The sequence below is a fragment of the Lagopus leucura genome, unplaced genomic scaffold (assembly GCF_019238085.1).
Source record: "Lagopus leucura isolate 7727_CA_CO unplaced genomic scaffold, USGS_WTPT01 Super-Scaffold_739, whole genome shotgun sequence".
Taxonomy (NCBI): domain Eukaryota; kingdom Metazoa; phylum Chordata; class Aves; order Galliformes; family Phasianidae; genus Lagopus; species Lagopus leucura.
In genome coordinates this window covers 8,715,903-8,736,995 of record NW_024962255.1, presented here as the reverse complement: position 1 = coordinate 8,736,995, position 21,093 = coordinate 8,715,903, and the positions used below count along the sequence as shown (strand labels likewise).

At 42.0% G+C, this 21,093-nt stretch overlaps 1 protein-coding gene across 2 annotated transcripts in view; it reads left to right on the top strand.

Moving 5' to 3' along the window:
- JMJD1C (jumonji domain containing 1C) overlaps nucleotides 1–21,093 on the top strand; it is a 146,193-nt gene that overhangs the window by 37,638 nt on the left and 87,462 nt on the right. The window contains exon 2 of one of the 2 annotated variants that reach the window (XM_042862674.1): nucleotides 7,858–8,022. The gene's annotated coding sequence lies outside the window, so the exon portion shown is untranslated. Of the gene's footprint in view, nucleotides 1–7,857; nucleotides 8,023–19,771; nucleotides 19,845–21,093 lie in introns of those variants that run through there. The other variant, XM_042862676.1, reaches the window with a different exon arrangement.

Genomic DNA, 21,093 nt, shown 5'->3' with positions numbered 1-21,093 from the left:
TGTCACATCTGCAAATAAGATGTATATAGTTTAAAAAACAGCAACACCTTTTTAAAAAATAACTGTTTGAGACTTTGCAACAATAGTTTTTAGAAATTAACGTTACATCTAAATTATAGTTAGATATGGTAAGAAAAGTTTCCTGCATTGTCTGATGACAAAGAATTTGAAAGACTTCCTTTCCAAGTCTGCAGGACCAGGAAATTGTTATGTAACTGGTATATTTTAACTAGGTGCTGCCATGATTTAGTAGTTAATACATTCTTGAAATTTCAATATTGCTTTTATTTCTTATTTCAGATGAGAAATTTGCTGTATTTTTTGGCATCTAAAGCGTTTTGAAAGTGGTAATACTTGGCTTAGGTGTGCTTGAAAATCCCAGCATGGTCATAATTTAATTTTTGGTTTGTGTGTCACTTGGCTTTGCCGTTTGAATTTGGAGAAAAGGTTTGCAAAGTAAGTATGTCAAGTATTTTAAGTACCGCCAGTGTTTCAGACACATTTTAAATAAGATTTTGCATTCCTGTGGACTCTGTTTGAGAGGCAAATCTTTTTGAGAAACTCATTTAAAACTGTGAATGGCATAAAATACAAATACTGCTTCCTTCAGTGCAATGTAGTTCACGTTTTCTCTTTCTCAGCTGTCTGTGTGGAATATGTTTTAAAGTGATGCTTGGAAGACGTATCTGCTTTTTGAAATGTCCGTCTTTATTTTCCAGACATGGTATTGAGGCATCCTAGGAGGATGCTTTTTTCTTCACTCACCATCCTTGTGATCTTATTGATACTCTACACAGTGTGCTGGTTGCTTAGCAATCCAAGCTACAGGCAGCAGCACCTAACTGCAATATACTGGCAGTTTTCTTCACTTCTGCAGCCATTTTTATCTGCATCTTTTCTCCTAAAGTTACTTGTGTTCAGGTATGCATTGCAGAGAATGCAAAATTAGGATTTCAAAATTAAGCCTAAATTATATACATTGTTCATTTCTATGCTTATTGTTTATCCATATTGCATCGTGAGACTACTATTCGTTTGAAATACATGTTTTTATTTAAATAACTGTTTTGATGCTTTAAGATAGAAGAGAGCTACCTCGAAAATTCACGTTTACTGAAGCACGTATTCTTTGCTCCATCTGTTCCTGTTTCCTCCTGCATATGGCATATATTTAAATGTCTTTCAGCAGGCGTGCATCTCTGGTATATTTAGAGGACTGTACAAGAGATTAGAGTTGTCTTCCTTGTTCATCAGTGTATGAAGCGTACTGAGCTGTCTCGGCAGTGGAAGTCTATGATTACTGTAAGTCCCTGATCTGTGATTATTACCCTTTACTGATGGTTCGTGCTGGCAGCGATGAAGTCACTGAGAGAAGCCTCGGAGCTATCGGAAGGGACTTCAGGGAGTTGTGGCAGTTAGTGGATGGAGCAGGAGTACACGTAGCGTTCAACTCCATCCTTCCAGTGACAGACAGGGATGCTGAGAGGACTAGAGAACCCATCTGATAAATACGTGGCTGAGAGGCTGGTGCTATCACAGGAATTTTGGCTTTTTCAACCATGGGGCAGTGTACCCAGCACCTGGCCTGATGGCTGTGGGTGAGTCTCGCCTGTCTCAACGGGGGAAAGGGATCCTTGTCCAGCAGCTGGCAGGGCTCATTGAGAAAGCTTTAAAGTAGGAATGAAGGGAGAAGGCAATAAAATGAGGCTCACTGGAGATGAGCCATGGGAAGCAATGCTGGGATTGGTGGGACGAGTGGCTGAGCTGAAGTGCATCTCTATCAGTGGCAATGAGCAGGAGGAGCTGGAAGTCACTGTGTGGCAGACAAACTATGACTTAATTGCCATTACTGAGATGTGGTGGGATCACATACATTGATTTCCAGGAGCTCTGAAACATCAAAGGCTTGATGCCCTACGGATATTCTTCATTCTTTGTGCACTTCAGCTTTCTGGGTTGTAACTGAGGGCTGCCTCTAGGATGTAATGTGCCTGTACTATGTTCCTTTCAGTAAAGAAGGAATTAATGTCTTTAGAATAATTAGTATTATGCTTCATGGTGGTGGGCTACGTTGAAGGGGACTTTGAAGAGTTATCCCTTTTGCTTTCATAGCACAAATCAGAAGATGCCATCTTTGTCTCAAAAAGCAAATGAGTTGCAGGATGCCCTCATTACATTTAAGAGAAAGTGTTCTAAAATCCTTAGATTCATCGGCTTTGTATGTTGAAAGTAAATACTTTCCGGTCTGCAAATGCAAATGAAGAAATTGTGTTTAAGAAAGAGTATTTTCCAGATTGGTGGAAAAATATAAAATCATAACTGTTTGTAAGAACGCATAGAGGTAAGAAAACTCACAATAGTGAAGGATTTGGTAGTTTGAAACCAATCCGTTGCTGTTATTCCAACATTTGTTTAGCTTTTCCTTAGGCTATGTGGGCTGATGCCAATATATTCTCAAATACCCATCTTTTTTTCTCTACTGTTTTACTCGTATGGTTTGTAAAATGCAGCCGTATAGCACTTTTATGTATGAAACAAAGGAGTGCGATGATACTAAGAGTTTTGTAATGTGGAGTGACTATGAAAATTGAAATGGGAACGGGAAGGATGGGGAACATTTTGGAAGTATATAACCATATTGCAAGCTCCTTATTAAAGAGAAACCCTTCTGCTATCTTCTGTTGCTATTTCATTGCTTTTCCATGCGGAAATGGGTAGCACTTGTATGACACAGTAATAATTTTACTGCGTTAAGCTGTTTTGCTTTATAGTAAATTGTGCTTTGATTGCATTTGATTAGTTAAAGATATATTTAGAAAGGCTTGGCTGCTGGGTAATGCCATTTCCATCAAAGAAACAATCTGTAAAAACCTGAGAAGGCAGGGATATTGGGAACAGGATGGGAAGATTAAGTTTTATAAAAACACTCTTCCTGGCTCTGTTCCCTGTGTACGTTCAAGTAGCTTTAGTTTATACCAGCTAGGTATTTGGCAATGGCGTCCGTTTCAGAATGTAAATGGAGAAGTTTCTCAGAGCCTAGCTTAATTTGCAGCTCCACAGAATGCTAAAAAAGACTGCTGCGGCCCAGCAGAGCACCGAGGCCATCTGGAGCTCTTGACTCTGGCTGTTGTTCTCTCCCTCTCTGCCCACAGGGCTGTGCTCGCTGCTCACCTTGGGATGCCTGGCTCCATGGTGCCTTGGCTGGGGCTCTGGGCCTCCCTCTGGGGCTAGGTGTGCAATGGGAACTCCAGCAGCCTCCTTGCTGGGCCAGAAGCGAGCCGGTGCCAAACATCCCATTGCAGATACGTGCAGTTAAAGCCTACAGCTTACAGCTGATGCTGGAGGATGTGGGGAGGGAAATGCTGTTATGGGCTTGCATTTTCATTTGCCAGCGTGGGCATCTTGTTCTACATCTTACTGTTTGTTTTCTCGTTCTCTACATTGCTGTGTGCTAATTGGAGGCATCCAACGGAAATTTGCTTTTCCTTTGGGTGGTACTATGTTAAAAATTTCTTGTAAGAGATTTTATTTATTGTCATTGAAATGTGGTTATTGTAAACATAGTAGGTTTTGAAGTAAATCTCTGCTAAATTGTATCAAGGCCTGCATTTTTGTGTTTGAGGGGCTGGAGAGCAAGGCTGTCTGGCAACTAGCTGTCTGGATTACATACCAGGATTTTTAAGCATAGGACAAGGGGGATGGCTTGAAGCTGTAAGAGGGAGAGATTTGGATTAGATGCTGGGGGGAAAACACATTCCTCAGAGGATGGTGAGGTGCTGGCACAGGCTGCCCAGAGAAGCTGTGGTGCCCCATCCCTGGAGGACTTGAAGGGCAGGTTGGATGGGATGGGGCTGTGGGCAGCAACCAGCCATTGGCAGGGAGTTGGAGCTGGGTGGTGTGCAAAGTCTCCTCCAACCCTAGCTGTTCTGTGATCTTTCAGGCTATGTATCTAAGAATTCTGTATTTCAAGATGACTTTTAGCACCTGAGTTTTGAGTTCTCAACCCTTACTTTCATGCAGTACAGCTGTATATAGTGTAATGTTCTTTGTTTTAATTCAGAAACATTAAGGATAAAACTTAATGGGCCTTGGGACTCACGTTGAAGCCAGTAGTCCACTTGGTGTTGATGAAATAATATTCAACATGGTACAAATTAAGTGTTCTTTTTGCCTTATTAAATGCATATTATAAGAGGCGTTTGATTACACTAGACGTAAATATTTCAGTAGAAGTCCTTAGGTGAGAAACAGGGAACTGCACATCATGATTTCTAGTGCAGGCTTTGGTATAGCACTGGACTGCATAGTGACTGGTACATCTGCCATCACTTAGGAAAGAAATGACCTGTATTTCTTAAGTACCCATCAGCTAAAATGAGTCATTTTAGCACACAGGGATAGAAGCTTAGTAGCCACCAACACTTGTCCTCAGATCCAGGCAAGCAGTGGCAGCATGCAGGCAGAGTGACTGCATCCCTAGTGTTGGGTGTGTGGGTGGCACAGGGTTGTGCTGCCCAGCTCTATGTAGCTCTGCTTTCGTGACTGTTCAGAGGGCTGCAGGGTTTGTGTGGTCAGGCGTATTTATTTGGAGCAGTAGAGACTGGACAAGTCACTATTTGTGGTGCTGCATGTTGAAAATTTCACCATGGTTGTTGTGTTTTGGCTTTGGAATGGCAATATTTTGTTGCAATTGTTTGGCTGACTCTGCTGAACGTTAATTTGTTGTCTTGCTTTACTTGGAAAAACACTTGAAAAAAAAATAAGCTATGGGCTTATGCTGCTTCCTGTTGGAAAATAGTGAGTTACAAAATTAGCACATTAATGCCAATTATAACTATAATATCATCCCGGAGGGAATTCTCCCTTTCTGCACAAGTGTGTACGTGGTGAGAGGTCTTGAGTGGCTCTGGCAAAACAAACTGCTGTATAGCTGACGAGGCAAGGAAGCACGATTTGGCTGAAAAATCTCAAAATCAACATACTCTCTTAAGGAGGCAGATGTTGGAGGAGCTTTTGCAGTGCACAGTTCCACCAGCGAAGCAAGAAGATGGAGTGTTTTCAGGCTCTCTGCTCCTTGGCGGGGTTCGGGTTGGCTTCACGTTTTGCTTTCTGGCACAGGCTGCTGGATCGCTTTTGTTTTTCTCTCCCCTTTTTATTCCCTTTACTCCCTTTCATACTCTCTTCTCCTTGCAGCAGTGCGGTGTCCAGGGAGTGGGAAGCCCTGTTTGCTTCAGAGCCTTTACTCTTGCCTCGCAAAAATGTGTAACACGTTTTCCTGTTTTGAGCACGTATTTGCTAACAAAGAATGGGTGAAAGGTTGTGCTCCACGTTTTCCCTGTGCTGCTGCTGCCTTTCAGAAATGAACTCTGGAAAGCAGGGGGTAGCTAATAGACTTGGCACCAAGACAGGAGCGTGGTGAGGCTGGCAGTGCGGCTCCCCTTGGGGCTGTGGGCGGGAGGGATGCGGCGCCCCGGGCAGTGCAGCTGGCCCCGTGCCATGCTCCCTGCCCCGCTTCCCTGAGCCGCTCCTTTGCAGACCGGGCTGCTCGGTGCCAGGAGGCCCGCAGGCAGCTCACAGTAATTCCCACCACCATTGCACTGGATTTCGGTTTGTTTGGGGTGCAGATCTTGCACACAAAACACTAGATTGCATTGCAGTTATCCACCAGTTCTGGCAGGGGTCCAGAAGGCACAGCATGTTGTAGTGTGACTGTTTCTCAACTGCTGGATCCAGTTTAGGCTTATCTGTGTTTTTCAAAAACATTTGCTCACTTGATTCCCATTGCCTCCTGTTTTTAAACTCTCAGTGGTGCTCAGCCCTGTGCTTGGCCCCCTGCCGCATCACAGGCTGCCCAGGATCACTGAGTGTGATGAGCAGCAGGAGGCACGGGGAGCAAGGGAACTTCGGAGAATGATTTTGACTGTGCTGTCACTGACAGGTGTCTTCACAACGGAGCAAATGACAACATTTAAACATAACTTTCCCTTTAGAAGGGTTCAATGAAGGTGCAAATGCCAGGTGTTGCTGAGATGATTTGGGATATGACATTCTTCTGCTTTAATGCTGTACTGTATTTATTGTTAAATCTGTTTTGGTTGTCAAATTACTATTCCCTAGCTTTGTTACACATTCCATAGCTTCATTTCTTTAAGTCTTCTTCATAGAACTGTGCCCTTTAATGAAAGGTGGCTGTTGACAGTTTTTAGTTTGAGGCTTTGCCATTGCTTTCCACTCACTTGCTAGAATAACAGGTGGCAGTTTAATAACGAACAGCTGAGGCAAAAGGGTCCTTTCTGTATGAACTAACTATTCAAGTAGAGCTGATTATAAATGCTGCTGCAGGAGGGGAGCTGTGGAGTGAGCGAAAGTGGCAGTGTGAGAGGAGCAGAACCATCTCTGTCGTCTGTGTAGCCGTGCAGATTTTAAGTGGAGACGTGACTGTGGGCTGCCACAGAGGAGAGTAGCTGCAGTGGGTTATTATTATCATCAGACTCATGCTTGCAGAGGGATAGGGAGAGTATAGGAACAGGGTGGAAGTCATGTGGGTTTTAAAAAAAAAAATCTGTGAGGGGGGAAAACTGGGAAGATGAATTTTGGTATGGGCTCGGTGTAAATTTAAGTTGTGTACACCAAAGGGAGAGGGATGAGATGAGCAGGAGTGCTGTGTAGCACGCGTTTCACAAGTGTGAGACAGGCAGTCTAGACAAGGAAGCATGTTGCAGGCCTAAAATTAACTGAAGCTAGACAAGATTTTTTCAGTGACAGCAATGTAAGTTCTCAGAAGGAGATGGAGGAAGAATCTCCAGTTTCAGAAGTTGCCATGGGTGTGAGAGCTGAAATTCAGGAGAGCAAATCATCTTGCCCTGTCCTACGCCAGGTTGAGACGAGCAGTGATGTGTTTTATAGGAAGAGGTGTTTCTTCTTTGCAGTGTTGTAAAATGCATTATAAAAGTGGAAAAGAAGAAAAAAAAAAAAAGTGATCTTGTAATGTAACGCATTTATGAAGTTCTTGTTTTCTAATGTGGATAATATCTGTATAACTTTTTGGCTGCATGTTCCCTCCTCTCTTTACCAGAGGAGACAAATGACTTGGCATGGTCAGCTTGGTAAGCGCAGCTGAGGGGGGTTCTGGTTGTTCTCCAGCTGTGCACTGGGGAGAGCCCTGTAACATGTAGGGCAGCAATGATACAAAATCATACAGATGCAAACTGGCTCCAAGGTGATTTAGCTGGAAATGAGAAGTGTGGTGTTGTGAATGTTTTATTTATTTATTAAGCCAGAAGGATTGGGATCCCATAAGGGTACCAACGGCAAGGTGCCAAGTGGCTTCTGCAAGTGGAGCTGGGAGTTCAGAACTGTGTATTGGAGGTGCACAGAGCACAGAGGGCTTATGGTGTTCTTTCTGGTTCTCTTCCAACTGACTGCTTTTTTTTTTTCTTTTAATCCTTGAAGCAGTGTGGGTTTTTTTTTTTGGTTGGTTGATTAGTTTGCGTGAATTTAATTATGATAAATATTTGAACAGATAATAGGAATCATCCTCAAAGCTTATTGAAATATATTAGTAAGTATTTAGTGTCACACCTCAATCACAGGGTAAGACACCCAACATTAACAGCTATGTTTTGGCAGATGAACTCTTTATGTCTTCAGCACACGTGCTCTGCTGAAAAAAACATTTCTTCTGTGGCGCAGGAGCTGATTGAATTGTTATTTCAATACCATAACAGTAAAAGGGATAATACTAAATAAGCTCTCACGTGAAATTTTAAAACACGTGCTTTCAAAAGTGCATGTAGATTCTCCCATGCTGTGTACAAGAAATAATGTGTATCTTTTCCTGTTTTTAAATTTCTCCAGGTATATGTGGAATTTGATGACCTTGAATGGGAAAAGCGAGAATGGGTTAAAGTTTATGAAGATTTTGCAACCTTCTTGGTGGAGTACCAGCTGGTCTGGGCGAAAAGAAAGGACCCAAGCCAGACTCAGGGATCAAAGATCAAACAAATTCAATGGCCTGCATTGGTAAGATGCTTCAGCAGTCTCGTTTATTTAACTATTTTAATGTCTCTAATGCTATGCTCCTTAGGAAACCAGCTAGTTTACTTTGGTGGTGGTGGTTGTGGAATGTGGTGAGTGTGGAAAGGGAGGAGGGTAAGAAAAGGACAAAGAAAATACAAATAAACCATGTTTGTAATGAGAGGCTGAGTGTGATGTGGTAAGTCGCTCAGACTCATTTCTAAATCGGCTTAAAGCACTGCAAAACTAGTCTGAGTCACAGAGTAGAACTAATGGCTCTTTACATGGTCAGAGCATCTAAAAAATATTAACATAATAGGAACACCTCTTCTGCTCTGTGGAGGATTGAAACTAAGATGAAAAAGAAGCCTGTAACTTTGTAACACCTTCTTTATGGGAGTTGAGCACATCTAATGTTTGGATCAAAGGTCAGAAAGATGAGAAAAGTGAAGAAATATCAATAAAGTGATGATTGCTGTCTTGGCTCATGAGGTGATAGTTGTGATGCTTCCTTTCTGGATTGATGCCCAAGCATAGAGTTGCAGAGAATTGTTTGACTGCTGTGTTTGTTGTTGATGCATCTTTAGGTAGGTCTGATAAATACCAAGAGTCTGATGAGATAATCCTATAAGGAATAAACATGTAGCCCCCCCCCTCCCCATTTTTTTCCCCAGTATCACTTGTAGTACTGTAAAAATCAGAATTGTAGAATCCTTAGAGTTGGAAAGGACCTTTAAAGGTCACTTCGTCCAACTCCTCGACAATGACCAGGGACACCACACCTAGACCAGGCTGCCCAGGATCTGATCCAGCCTCACCTTGAACGTCTCCAGGGATGGGGCATCCTCCGCACCTATGGGCACCACCAGTGCCTCGCCATCCTCATGAGAAGACCCAAATAGCTCTGAGGCTTTAGGAGAGATTGGTATTGTTCATTTATAGAAAGTTGTGGCAGATTTCTCTGGGATTGTCAGGTGAAAAAGGAGCTTTACCATATTCCTCAAAATGGTGAGGAAGGGGACATTTTAGATATGTTTAATAACATGAAGCTCAGTATCTGCAACTTCAATCCTGGGTTTGCTATGGGAAGATGTGGTTTGGAATGGTACTTGCCTATGCTTACTGTTCCTTCTTGACTTACCTTGAATGATTGTGTAAATGTGTAAAACATGATAAAATTTTGGACATGTAGGCTCTTTCAGATACTTCCCTGTACAAACAAATTTTCAGTTTCATCTTAGTATATATATTGAAGGAGGGAAGATTTAGGTTGGATGTTAGGGGGAAGTTCTTTACTAGGAGAGTGGTTAGGCCCTGGAACGGGCTGCCCAGGGAGGTTGTGGATGCCCCGTCCTTGGACGTGTTTAAGGCCAGGTTGGACGGGGTCCTGGGCAACCTGATCTGAATGTGTATGTTTGGTGGCCCTGCCAGGCAGGGGGGTTGGAACTACATGATCCTTGAGGTCCCTTCCAACCCGGGTGATTCTGTGATTCTGTGATATCTCTCATCCCTTGAGAGAGAATTTTTAGTTTTACAGAGTAATGTCACTTGCTCTTTGATACCACCCATGTCTCCCTGATTGAGATGAGTATTTTAAAATCTGTTAGCAATTTGGAATGCAGTATATGTATACTTGGTTATTTTAAATGCTTTTAGTCTCACCCTCTAGGGTATGGAGATTCTTCTTGGACTTCAAAGAGGTGTCTTTCTAGAAGGTTTTCTAGTTTAGTTGGTGATCCTGTCACCAAGATAAAAGCATGTCTTTACTGATGTGTGAACATCAGTTGCACCTTCTTCTCACTACAGACTTAATCAAACTTCATCTGATCCAGCTAAAGGCAGAAACTTCTTTCACCCCTGTTTTATCAATTGTTTTTTAAATTCTTGCTTTAATGTTTAAATTCCTGAGGTAGCTGATGGGTCTGGGAAGGAAGGTCTGTACAAGGTCGATCTCCTGCTTTTACATTAAAAAAAAAAAAAATAATAAAATTCAAATCACATAGCCCAACACAGGGCTCAGTAGCTTGTTAGGGGACAGTTTCCAGATGGTAAGATGACAAGTTCTCAGCATTTGTGCTTGGCCGGCTTGCAGATGTTCTAACAGTTGTTTTCTGTGTCAAACTCTCTAGTCATCCATCCCTGTTCCAGAAAACTCTTCTTTAGGGGGGAGCAGTGATACAGAATATTAACTCAGATTAGAGCAGATGCCTTCCGTGGAGCCTTCCCAAAGTTCTGCTCCTTATCAAAAGCTGCACTGAGCCCACCAGGACTTGGTGAACATGGAGAGTGCTCAAACTGCTATCCTAAGTATGTTCTTTATTTCCAGCCCGTCTGAACACTGATGTAGAGTGTGACATCTGTGAAAGGGCATTTTTAAGTTAGAACAAGCCTTCTTAAAAATAGGGAAGCAATGGAAAAGGTGGTAGAAATGTTGGTTGCACAACACTGAAGGGAATATCTGCACTTTCGTGTTAAGCCCGTGTTGCTGATGTGGTTTAGAAGAGTTGTCTTGCCATAGTTGCTAAATAAAAGTCTCAAATGCGATGCAAGTATATTGAAAAATTATTTACGTACTGTCTTGTCTTCTTATTAACTACCAAAATAAGAGTTTCCGGTACAATTTCTTCTAGGTACCTAATGTATATGTAGCAAAGCAATATTTAAGTATGTTCACGTAGTACATGCTGCAGGATCTTGGACTTACTAAACATAATGAATGGAAACTGCTTGTTTATTTAGATGCTGATCACCTTTTGTTTTTCTCTTCTTTGATCAACGTACTCTGTATTTACTGGGTGCTATTCGAACTTGATTAGAATGCAAGGTCTGTAATTTCTGTGGGCTTTTCTGTAGGGAATCATCGCTGCATGCTTCACAATTACCAATTTCTTTTATTATTCAATTATGAGATGCGCTGCCATCTCCACTTCACATGTGAAATTGCTGGAGTTCAACTTGGTCACCACATGTGCTAATCTGAATGCCTGTGGTGTGCTTGTTAGCTTTGCTGACCTTGTCTAGCTGTGTTCTAAGGTTGTATGCTCCTAGGCCAGGTGCTAAGAGAGTGAGGAAATAAGAACTACTGCCTCTTTCTCCTTGTTTAAAACCTCTGTAACAGAGGCAGCAATCAATTCTCCCTGGAATTCAGTGTTTTTTACCATTAGCTTATCCTGTCTGATCCTACCTCATTTGCTTCTGGTGAATTTTCAGCAAATGAGCCTGGAGCCTTAGTGGCAGCATGCTTCATTATATCGGGATGGCTGCTGCTGATGGCTATCTATCTGTGAAAACCTGCTGCAAAATAAGGGAACTGTAATGCCCACCCATGCTGTGTTCAGATGCTTTTCCTTCTTGTGAGGTGGTTTTCCTGGACATAGCAGAAGAGAAGCCCTGGGCCGCCTGGCTGGCTGCTGTAGCTGGGAGCTGCCTCTAGACCACGACAAGAGAAGCTGTGATGGCACTGCCCCATAAATAGCTTTACAATAATGCAGGCTGCATTAACCATAGCATTTCTGAGTTCAAGAGTGCTCAGCTGTGCTGGGTGCTGTATAAGCTCAGAAGAAAAGACTATCCCTATCTCAAGAGAGCTTACAGGCAGTATAACAAGTCAAAGTCAGTGCAGGTAAGGAGAAAACAATGACAAGTGATGTCAAGCATAAATGTAGCCTAGGTATTAGGGAAGAGTGTTTGCAAGTAACTACTGGAGATGTTTTACAGATGTCAGTGCAGAAGAAGCCTTCTCAGCTGATGGAGTAGTGTGAAAAAGAATTACGGATTTTGAAAATACAACAAGTGGGTAGTGGAAATTAGTATGCATCTCTACAGTGAATGATAATAAAAGTAGCCTGTATAAAGTGTTGCAACTGAAGGCATCGGCTTAGTTTGGTAAGCCAGGGGGCTACAAATAGAAAATACGAAAACAGAGTGACAGGCTGAAGGTGTTGGACTAGAGGAATTACCAGTACCTGGGAAACAGGTAAAATTGCTTTTGAATTCATCTGAAAACAACTTTGAAGAAATTGAGATGAGGGATAATTTTTTTTAGCTGTGGGTGGAAAATAATAGTTGTATTTAAGGGGGAATAAATCATTCTCCCTGATTTAGAAATAGTCTGGGTATTAGGATGTTTCAGATCAGTGATACTGTCACGCCTATTGTACAGTTAAGTCTGGAGGCTTAAGGCTGTGATGGTATCTTCTTAGCAGCCAGCAAGGGAGGTGGATGTGAGTGTGTGGGCAGGGTGACAGTGGGGAGCCAAGATACTCATATGGACAAAATGAGATGCTTCTGTGAGCTGTCAATTTGAATTTAATTATTCTCCCTCTAACTGAACATAAAAATGCCTAAAAATAAAGTGTAGAGAGACAAAAAGAGTGAACTGAGGACAGAATCCACTAGAGACTCTCTCAGAGAATGGTAAAATGATGTGGAAGAAAGTTAAAGGTGATAGACTAAAAGAGCACACCAAGGTGGAAAACTAAATTGTGGGGTTTCTTTAATAGCATCAACTTTATGTTTTTAAGGAAGAGAAAGCTTTGCTATGGAAAAGTGATGGAAATGTCAATAACACGATGAAATTAAAGTTTATCACTGAGGATGGAAATAAAAGAAATTTTAGACACCCATTTTAAGGGATTTTCCCATCATCTTAGAAAGAAAATAGGGGAAGAAGGATAATTGAAAAACCAATTAAGATTAAATGAGTTTAAGATAGATAGATTATGGCAAGGCAAGTTCGTACGTTGAGGAAAAGGAGCCAGGAGTGGATAGGGAAGGATTGTAACTGGAGATAAGGGAAAGCAAATGCCTTGAATGGGAGAACACTTGAGAAACTTCTGCACATGCAAACGGAAATGAAAAGAGTATTGTAGAAATGGGGAAGGAATACTATTCTTTATTTTGGCAGTTTTCCTTTTGGAAGAAACTGGCAGTCTCCGGCGGGGTAGAAGCCAGAAGAGGGAATTATTTGACTGAATCAAATGTGATGAAAAGTAGGGGAATGGTTCGTTTAGCTGGAGGAGCAGAGCTGGGTACCCGGGAAGGTTGCAGATGGGCAGAGGTGACTGGTTAAGGGTTTTGTGTGCTCTCCTGGGTATTTTGTCAAGTGCGTGGTGCCTATTCTTACATCTATAAATAAAACAGTGATGTCTCCAGAGTTTGCTTTTGAATTCAGTATAAATTCATGTATAATAAATCAGAAGAATCCGTACTAATTCTCTAATGGTTTGAATGTGGAGGCTGTGCTTCGCTAGCTTTACAGTGCTTACCTTGTCAAACCAAGATATTTGCCCTATGATCTCAGCTAATGTAAAGCCCTGCAGTAACCGTATCACTGCCAGTTTCAAGACTGGCATACGGCAAGAACTGGTTCTACTCCAGTGGTACATTTCTGAAGAGTATATTTGAATTTTAATATAAGCAAAATCTGCTTAATGAGGAGATCCAGAATATGCTCACTGCCTGGAGGAGGATGGCTGCAGGAGCAACTCAATTCCCCAGCCCACTAAAAAAAAAAACATATGTCTGTTTGCCTGACTTTTTCTTGGAACAAGTGAAGTCATTGCTAAACCAGTGGCTTGAGAACAATCTTTCCTGGGACACTGTCCAGAGCTCTGCGAGAATACAGGGCCCCAGCCAGGCTTATAACAAAGCCAGGAACAAAGACTGGGTCTTCACATGCGCTCAGTAACTCTTCTGCACTGTGAGAATCTCCAGTTGCTTTACAGTAGACAGTGCCAGTGGCACCTGCGGGTTCTAGGCTGTCAGTCTGAGCCTCATGCTGATGAGGAGGTTGCCTTACAGAAGAATGAGATTTGTCAAGTGGTAGACTATGCATTTGTTCTGGTGAGGTGTAGAGAGCTTGTGCGTTCATGTGCTGACTGTGTGCTGCATTACTTGGTGGTAAAACTGAGGAGTAGGAGTGTTTGTGGTCATGTGGAGGACGGACTCATGCAGCCTTCCCCCCTCCCTGCCTCAGCTGCCCGTTGCAGAATCCATCCACTTGAGTGCAGTCTGCTTCAGCTGGCTTGACTGTGTTGGATTATGAAGCAGATGCTTATATAGTGCCAGATTAATGGCATTTGTGTCACCACTCTAGAGGAAAAAGTGCAGTCTGAACAGCCACTTTCCACAGAGCGTCCGGATATTCTGGAGACAAATATAATTCTTTATTTTTGGTATGATGATGGAAAGTAGAACAGGTCCCTTGTTAGTTCTTTTTTACACTGCGATGCACTACGGCCTTTTCAGTCACTCAAGAATTTGTTTTCTTTCTTGTCTTGATGGCCTAATTTTAGTTTTTAACAAGTTAGTCTTTACGTGGTGGTCCCTTGAATCAGACTGGCCTCCTTCAAGGTAGGGAGTTCCTGCAGATGCCACCTACTTGCCCCTGAGTTTTAACACATTTCGCGACAGCCCCTTCTGCCTCTGAACAAGGCAAATAGAGGATGGTAGATACCACAGTTAAGTCATTGTCAGGCATTCCAAATATTCTGTGGTGAGAAAGAAGTTCACAAAGGAGGTTGCTGCGTATATGGAAAATAAGGCAGAGAGAAATCTTGTTCTGCAGAGGCGTAGGAATTCATGAAGGATTGGAGTTTTCTTCAAATTTGGGGGGAAGAAGTGCTGTTGTTCCCAAGAAAACCGATCAAAACTACTCATGAAATTTTTCAGCGTCTCCATTGTCTGCGCCCAAAATCTGGTGCTTGTATACCTGCTAGTGTGGGGGCCTGATGGGGTGCATGCAGCAGAGGAGGATGTGCTTGGAAATTGTCAGCTTCATAGGAGATATTTAAGACACTTTTGAGCTTGAGGAAGAGAAAGTTTAAGTAACTGACTCAGCACAGCAGCAGTGACCTGATTTTTGCTGCATTGTGAAAGACAGTAATGCACAGAAACAGCACTTGGAGATGGTTCAGATTATTTTGTTGGAGAGTACATTGCTGTAATATTCCCACAGAACATAAATGTCTCGAGCAGTACCACATCCCGCCTGTGTACTTTGGCACTGGCTTTTTTAAACTGCTGCTTACTGGTAGCTCTTGCTCCCCATGCAGGCTGCAAAGCAGAGGCCATTACCTTCCCAGGACATGCTCCAGATGAACAGCTGTAGACTGAGATCTGTCTCCCCAGACGCCTCCTTGTGAAATATGGGTGTTGTCCTGCAGCCTCCCACTGTGGGAGCGAGTGATAGAGTGGAAAAACATGCTGCAGGGGAAGGTTTGTCTGTGGCCCTTGTACTTCTTGTTCATTTCGCCCTACTGCATACTATTCCTTGTTCCAAAGATGTTGTCTTAAGGTATTGCCAATGGCAAGTTTGTACTTTTTGTTTGTTTGTTTTTCTTTATTCATGTTAATTTTGAGATTCTAAGTAATGGAGATCAGTTTTTGAGAGGATTTAGCTTTGTAAAGCATACTTCCATAAGTTAAATAGGTAGTCTGCATTTTGCAATTGAATTGTGTACAGAGAATTGTTTTGAATGTTAAATTCATTTGCAGAAGTGCCAGAATTCCAAATAAAATCGGGTGTTTTGTTTTAGAAGCTAGCCCTGAGGTAACAGCACTGCAAATCATTTCAATCATACAGGCCTGAGAGCTGCCATTTGGGCAGATCCTCTAGAGAAAGCCTCTTTACTGTGTCACAGCATCCTGGAAGTTTCTGTGCTTCAGGCTGCTTTGTGCTGGTTAAGTATTTCCTCTTGCTCTCCAAGGATTACTCAAAATAAATAGCAGTGTTCTGCTTAGCATCCTTCAGCTGTAGCATTAAGCGGCACTCCCAGTTGACCATACCTCTGTCACTTGCACCTGTTCAAAAGGCAGCAGTGAAATGCTGATGGTAATTTGTATGTATTTCTACAGAAGATACAAATCAAGTTTTGTGAGATTCCATCATCAAGCTGGACAGTTCAGGCAGCAATTGCACGGAGCTTGGTGCAGGATATCTGCATGCATATTGGTTTTCCATTAGTGCTGAAGAAAATGAATGGCTTTGTAGCTCTCTGGATCCGTTACAACTGCCTTGAACTAGAAGAATCAGCTCCACTTTAGAGATGTGGTGGTGAGAGGATATAGGCAAGTGGATCCTGTTGGCTGTTTCAGCAGAGCGTTTTGGAAAGTCAGCTTCTGAAGTGTGGGATTTGTGAGGTTGGAGTAGATAATCTCCTGAGGCCCTTTCCAACTCCTACAATTCTGTGATTTGGAGGAAAAATTGAATGTTTACAGTGCCTTTTGTACATCTCTATCACTCTGCTCACTCATAGCTTGTTTGTTGCTGTTTATGTAACTAGTAATATAGAAGTATGGGTTTTAGATGTACTTATGTATGTATACAAATACACACACAGTTATGTATAAAAATAATGCTAGCATCTATTGACCCGTAACTGTTGAGAAGCTGTATAGTGAGGGAAGGATGTCAGCACAGTACTTGTCCGAGTGGTGGCTGCCCAGGATGAGCAGAGCTGTGCCAGAAAACTTCCATCTACAAGCAACAGCTCGGTGTTTTTCTTGTGATAGCAAGGAAGAGCAGCTGGGTTTTACACCTGTCAAATCCACTTGGCAACTAATTTTGAAAGCCACCCACTGCTAAAATCTCCACTGCTGCTTCTGTGCATTAATGACATGTCAGCTGTGCAGTACTGAAGCACTGCTCTCTTCATGCTGACTTGAGTAAGATGACTTACTGAAGGCATAATTAGAGTTTTATGAGTTTCTTTTCCTCTTTTCCCAGAATTCCAGCAGCTTATGCTGGGTGCTGTTGTGAAACCCATGATGTGCTGTCTTAATGCATACCTTCAACATAGAGCAGCATGGAGAATGCAGCCACAATGCAAAGCATTTTCTGAAAAATCATTTCCATCTCTTGTACGTTATGTTTGGATACATACGGCCTTGTGCCCACTACAGCATCAAGGCAGCCATTTCCTCTAAGGTAATCTTTTCTATGGAAAATTTTGAGATGCAAGAGCCAAGTTGAGAGATCTTAAAATAAATAAATAAATAGTTATTATTATTATTATTTAAAAACAAATTGGTATTGGTACAGGAAAAGAATCGATAACGCAGGCTTTGGAAGACTTCAGTCCTTTGAGTCCTGATGGTGTGGAACACAATGTTAGTGTTAGGGGTAACGAGCAAATTGAGCTGAAGAAAATGATAGTGCTTCAAATCATGGATCATGGTGCCAGTATGTTACCTGCGTTGCTGGAATGCTGTTGGTAGGAAAATGCTGTCATCTTTGTGTGTTTTTGGCAGAGGTTGGGAAAAAAAATCTCACTTTGCAGCTCAGAGTTGGAGTTCAGTAGTGTAATGGCAGTAATTTTTAAAGTGCTTCTGTTCCATACAAGGGTCAAACCAACAAAAAGGCTACCAGACTTCTAGCTCCATCAGTTACAGATGTGCTTTCACAACAAGTCCAGCCAATCTCTCACTGCAATTGCAGGGGACAGTGCTATTACCTCCCCTTTTCTATTCTTCTGCTTGCCCCCTATCTCCCTCCAAATTTCAGAAGATCAGCAATCTGTCCCTTGGGCTGTGTGCACACACTCTTGCTCCTACCACATTATATAAAAACATACCATGTAGGTGATTAAGTGCTTGTGAACAAATCTGTCATTTATTACTGTTATGCATCTGTACCTGAATGTAATTTATCATTTGTGGTTTATTATATTTTTATTTCAGTGTACCGTTCTGTGCTCTTAGTGCTCAGCATTTGAAAAAAAAAAAAGCTTTTTAAAGGAAGAGAGCTCAGCAGTTAGCTATCATTAACAGAAAGTTATTTTGCTGGCAGCTGTTGCAGGCTTTCAGCTGCACTAAGGCAGACTAATTTGAGCGCTTGTAGCAAAAGACTGCCTTTCTTCTTTGTCGTAGATGCTAAAACACTATAAATGACTTCTCCACAATGCATTTAAATCTTTTTTCTTTATCGTATAACAGGTTCTTGTGAGCCACAAAAAGACAAAGTCTCCACAGCAGCTTCCAGTGCTGCCTAGGATGTTCCAGCTGTGACTTGACAATGTTCATCTGGGATTTTTAATTTATATTAGCTTGTGGAAAGCGAGGAACATGGGGAATTAGTTGAGGAGCTGCCTGCCTGCTCCAGGTACTCAGCCTGCATGGGATGCTCACTGGGACACAATCTGTATTTCATATCGTCAGTGCACAGTCTGCGGTTACTTCATTTTTGGCAGGCACCTGTCAGGGGTTCAGGGTGCGTCACCTCTGAGCGTGCCGGGGCGGTAGGGCTGTGGGAGCCTGTTGTTTCACTGCTTCCCTTCTCCTGCCCTCCCAGTGACATCCTCCTGGCCCTGGGCTGCATCAGGAAGTGGAGTTAAGGGCTGGATGTGCCAAAATGAACGTCCAGTGACTTTTTAAGAGAAAAAGCAAAAGCTTCAAGTGGAGACGTTTGCATTTATTGTTTGCAGTGTGCGTCTTGCAGGGCAGATGTCTGTCTGAAGCAAATGATGAACAACACTGAAGTCATTTTAAAAAGTCATTAGGTATTGAAAAGCAACTACTTTGTTATATGCGTGGTTGTGCAGCACTGCTTTCTGCCGCATGGAATGTGCATGTGAATGGGAAAAGGATACACCAATGTGTGGATATTTTTTTGTCAAACCATTCTTTCTTGAAGTGAAGCATAGCAGTTTCTTCAGCAGTGGCTAGTGGCAATTCTTTAAGATAATTTATCTTAATTTTTTTAGCACGCACTGCAAGTGTAAAACACTGTTAAATAGAAGCAACATTTTTTTATACCAGAAAGCAAGTCAAAATAATGCTAAAACTGTCAGTTCAGAGCTAACCTCTGCATTTAATACTAGACCAGGCTGCCCAGGGCTCCATCCAGTCTGGCCTTGAACACCTCCAGGGACGGGGCATCTGCAGCCTCTCTGGGCAGCTGTTCCAGCACCTCACCGCTCTCTCTGTGAAGAACTTCCCCCCTGACATCCAACCTAAATCTTCCATCCCTGAACTTAAAACCATTCCCCCTCGTCCTGCAGTTATCAACCCTTTCAAAGAGTTGATTCCCCTCCTGTTCGTAGGCTCCCTTTAGGCACTGAAAGGCTGCAATGAGGTCACCCCACTGCCTTCTTTTCTCCAGGCTGAACAAACCCAGCTCCCTCAGCCTGTCTTCGTATGGGAGGTGCTCCAGTCCCCTGATCATCTCTGTGGCTTTCCTTTGGACCCTCTCCAAGAGCTGTCTGTCTTGTATTGGGGGCTCCAGAACTGGAGACAGTACTCCAGATGGGGCCTCACAAGAGCAGAGTAAAAAGGGACAATCACCTCTAAACCATCCTAGAAAAGTTCATTAGGCTGACTTTGTAAGCAGTCAAAATAATTCATTAGTCTCAGTTCAGGTGGTTTTATTCCACTGATTAGGGAATGGACCTTTGTTTGCAAATAGTATCCTTTATTGGTAATTAATATTTTACTAAAGAAACATGGCTGACCTCAAATGACCCTGAGTAAATCTGACTTCTTGTTTACAGATGGGTGAATTATTAACATAAATAAAGATATAGCGTTTATTTTTTTTCTACTGACTGTCATAGGATCTACACCAGTCATGGGCAGAAAGAAGTATTTTATTAAGCTTTTTGATCTTTTATTGGCTGCCTTTGTATTCCATTTTTATTGCTTTATGAAAAGGGCTTGGTCCATTAGCTAAACAATTATCAGAAATTTACATGAAATCTCTCAACATTCAATTTTTGAACAGAACTGTTCAAGAAAAAGTGAACTGTTCTTGTGTGTAATGCATCATTCTGAGGAAATCTTTGAGTATTTCAGTTTGAAATTTCTCATCAGTTCTGAGACTAACTAACTGGGTAAGTACCTCATTTCTTTTAATAAACGATGCATGATTGTATTTCTGTTCATGGCTTTAGTTCTGGATATTTTTGAAAAATTTTCGTATTTCATTGAAGGGTTTCATAGGGATTTTTAATGCATATACTGCATTGCTATAGATTGTTCCAGTACATCACAGTAAGAGTAAAATATTGCGTTGTAGGGCTGGCTGAACAGATCCCTTTGAAACACTTAGCTGAATCCTGAAATCAGCCATATAGTACTTATAATAGTTGGTTGATGAATTTAGCTACTTTGAAAGTATAACAACAAAGCTATACCTTCATATGAATACAACCAAAATCCATTAATTGTGCTGTATAGATTTTTTTTTGCATTCATTTTGCATTTAAGAGTGTATCTGTTTTTGGAGAACATTTGCATGCAGTTTGGTACATTCACCTGGAATAGCTCAGGGAGGTGGTGGAGTCACCATCCCTGGAGGTGATCAGAGAGGATGGATGTCACACTGAGTGATGTCGCCTAGAGCAGTCAGAGACATGAGTTGATGGTTCAACTAGGTCACCTTAGTGGTCTCTCTAGCCTAAATGACTTTACTCTAATCAACTGTCTAGCGTGGCTCTGTTACCAAGCTAAAGTGTGTTGGCTTTTCTGTTTGTCCGGGGGTGGTTTGTTTACGTTACTCTTACTATTCTAAATTGCAGTACTTTTATTACTTACAGTGCTTGAAGTAATGATTCATAAAACATTTTTTTTTATTACTTTTAATGCAGACTTTCATTTCACACCAAGATATCAAAATAACTATAAAATTTTGGGGTGTATCTTTGTAGCCTACTGGAGGAATAGCTTGAAGACACACGAAAATACATTCCCGTTTAGGAACCTTTTTAGTAATGGATTGTGTACAAGAGGTCTCAGTATCCCCCCCATAAACAGCTGCTGCAAATTTGGCAGAATGAGATCCTTAACTAAATCCTGAGACATGATGCTAACAGTTTTAGTTCTGAAGTGTGGGCAGTGCCTTCAGCTTTCAGAACGTGTCCTGCAGACTTCTTAGGACAGACCTAATTATTACTGAATAAGAAGCATTTTTTTAATCTGAGGGCCGTTAAAGCATTGGCTGATGAACCTTTATTGGCAAGCAGGGCTGGCAGGTATTTGAGTGCAGTCATCTTTTAAGACTCATGGAGTCGTATAATGGCTTATATTGGAAAGGACCTCAAAGATCATCTATTTCCAGCCCCCTCAACTCATGGTGCAATT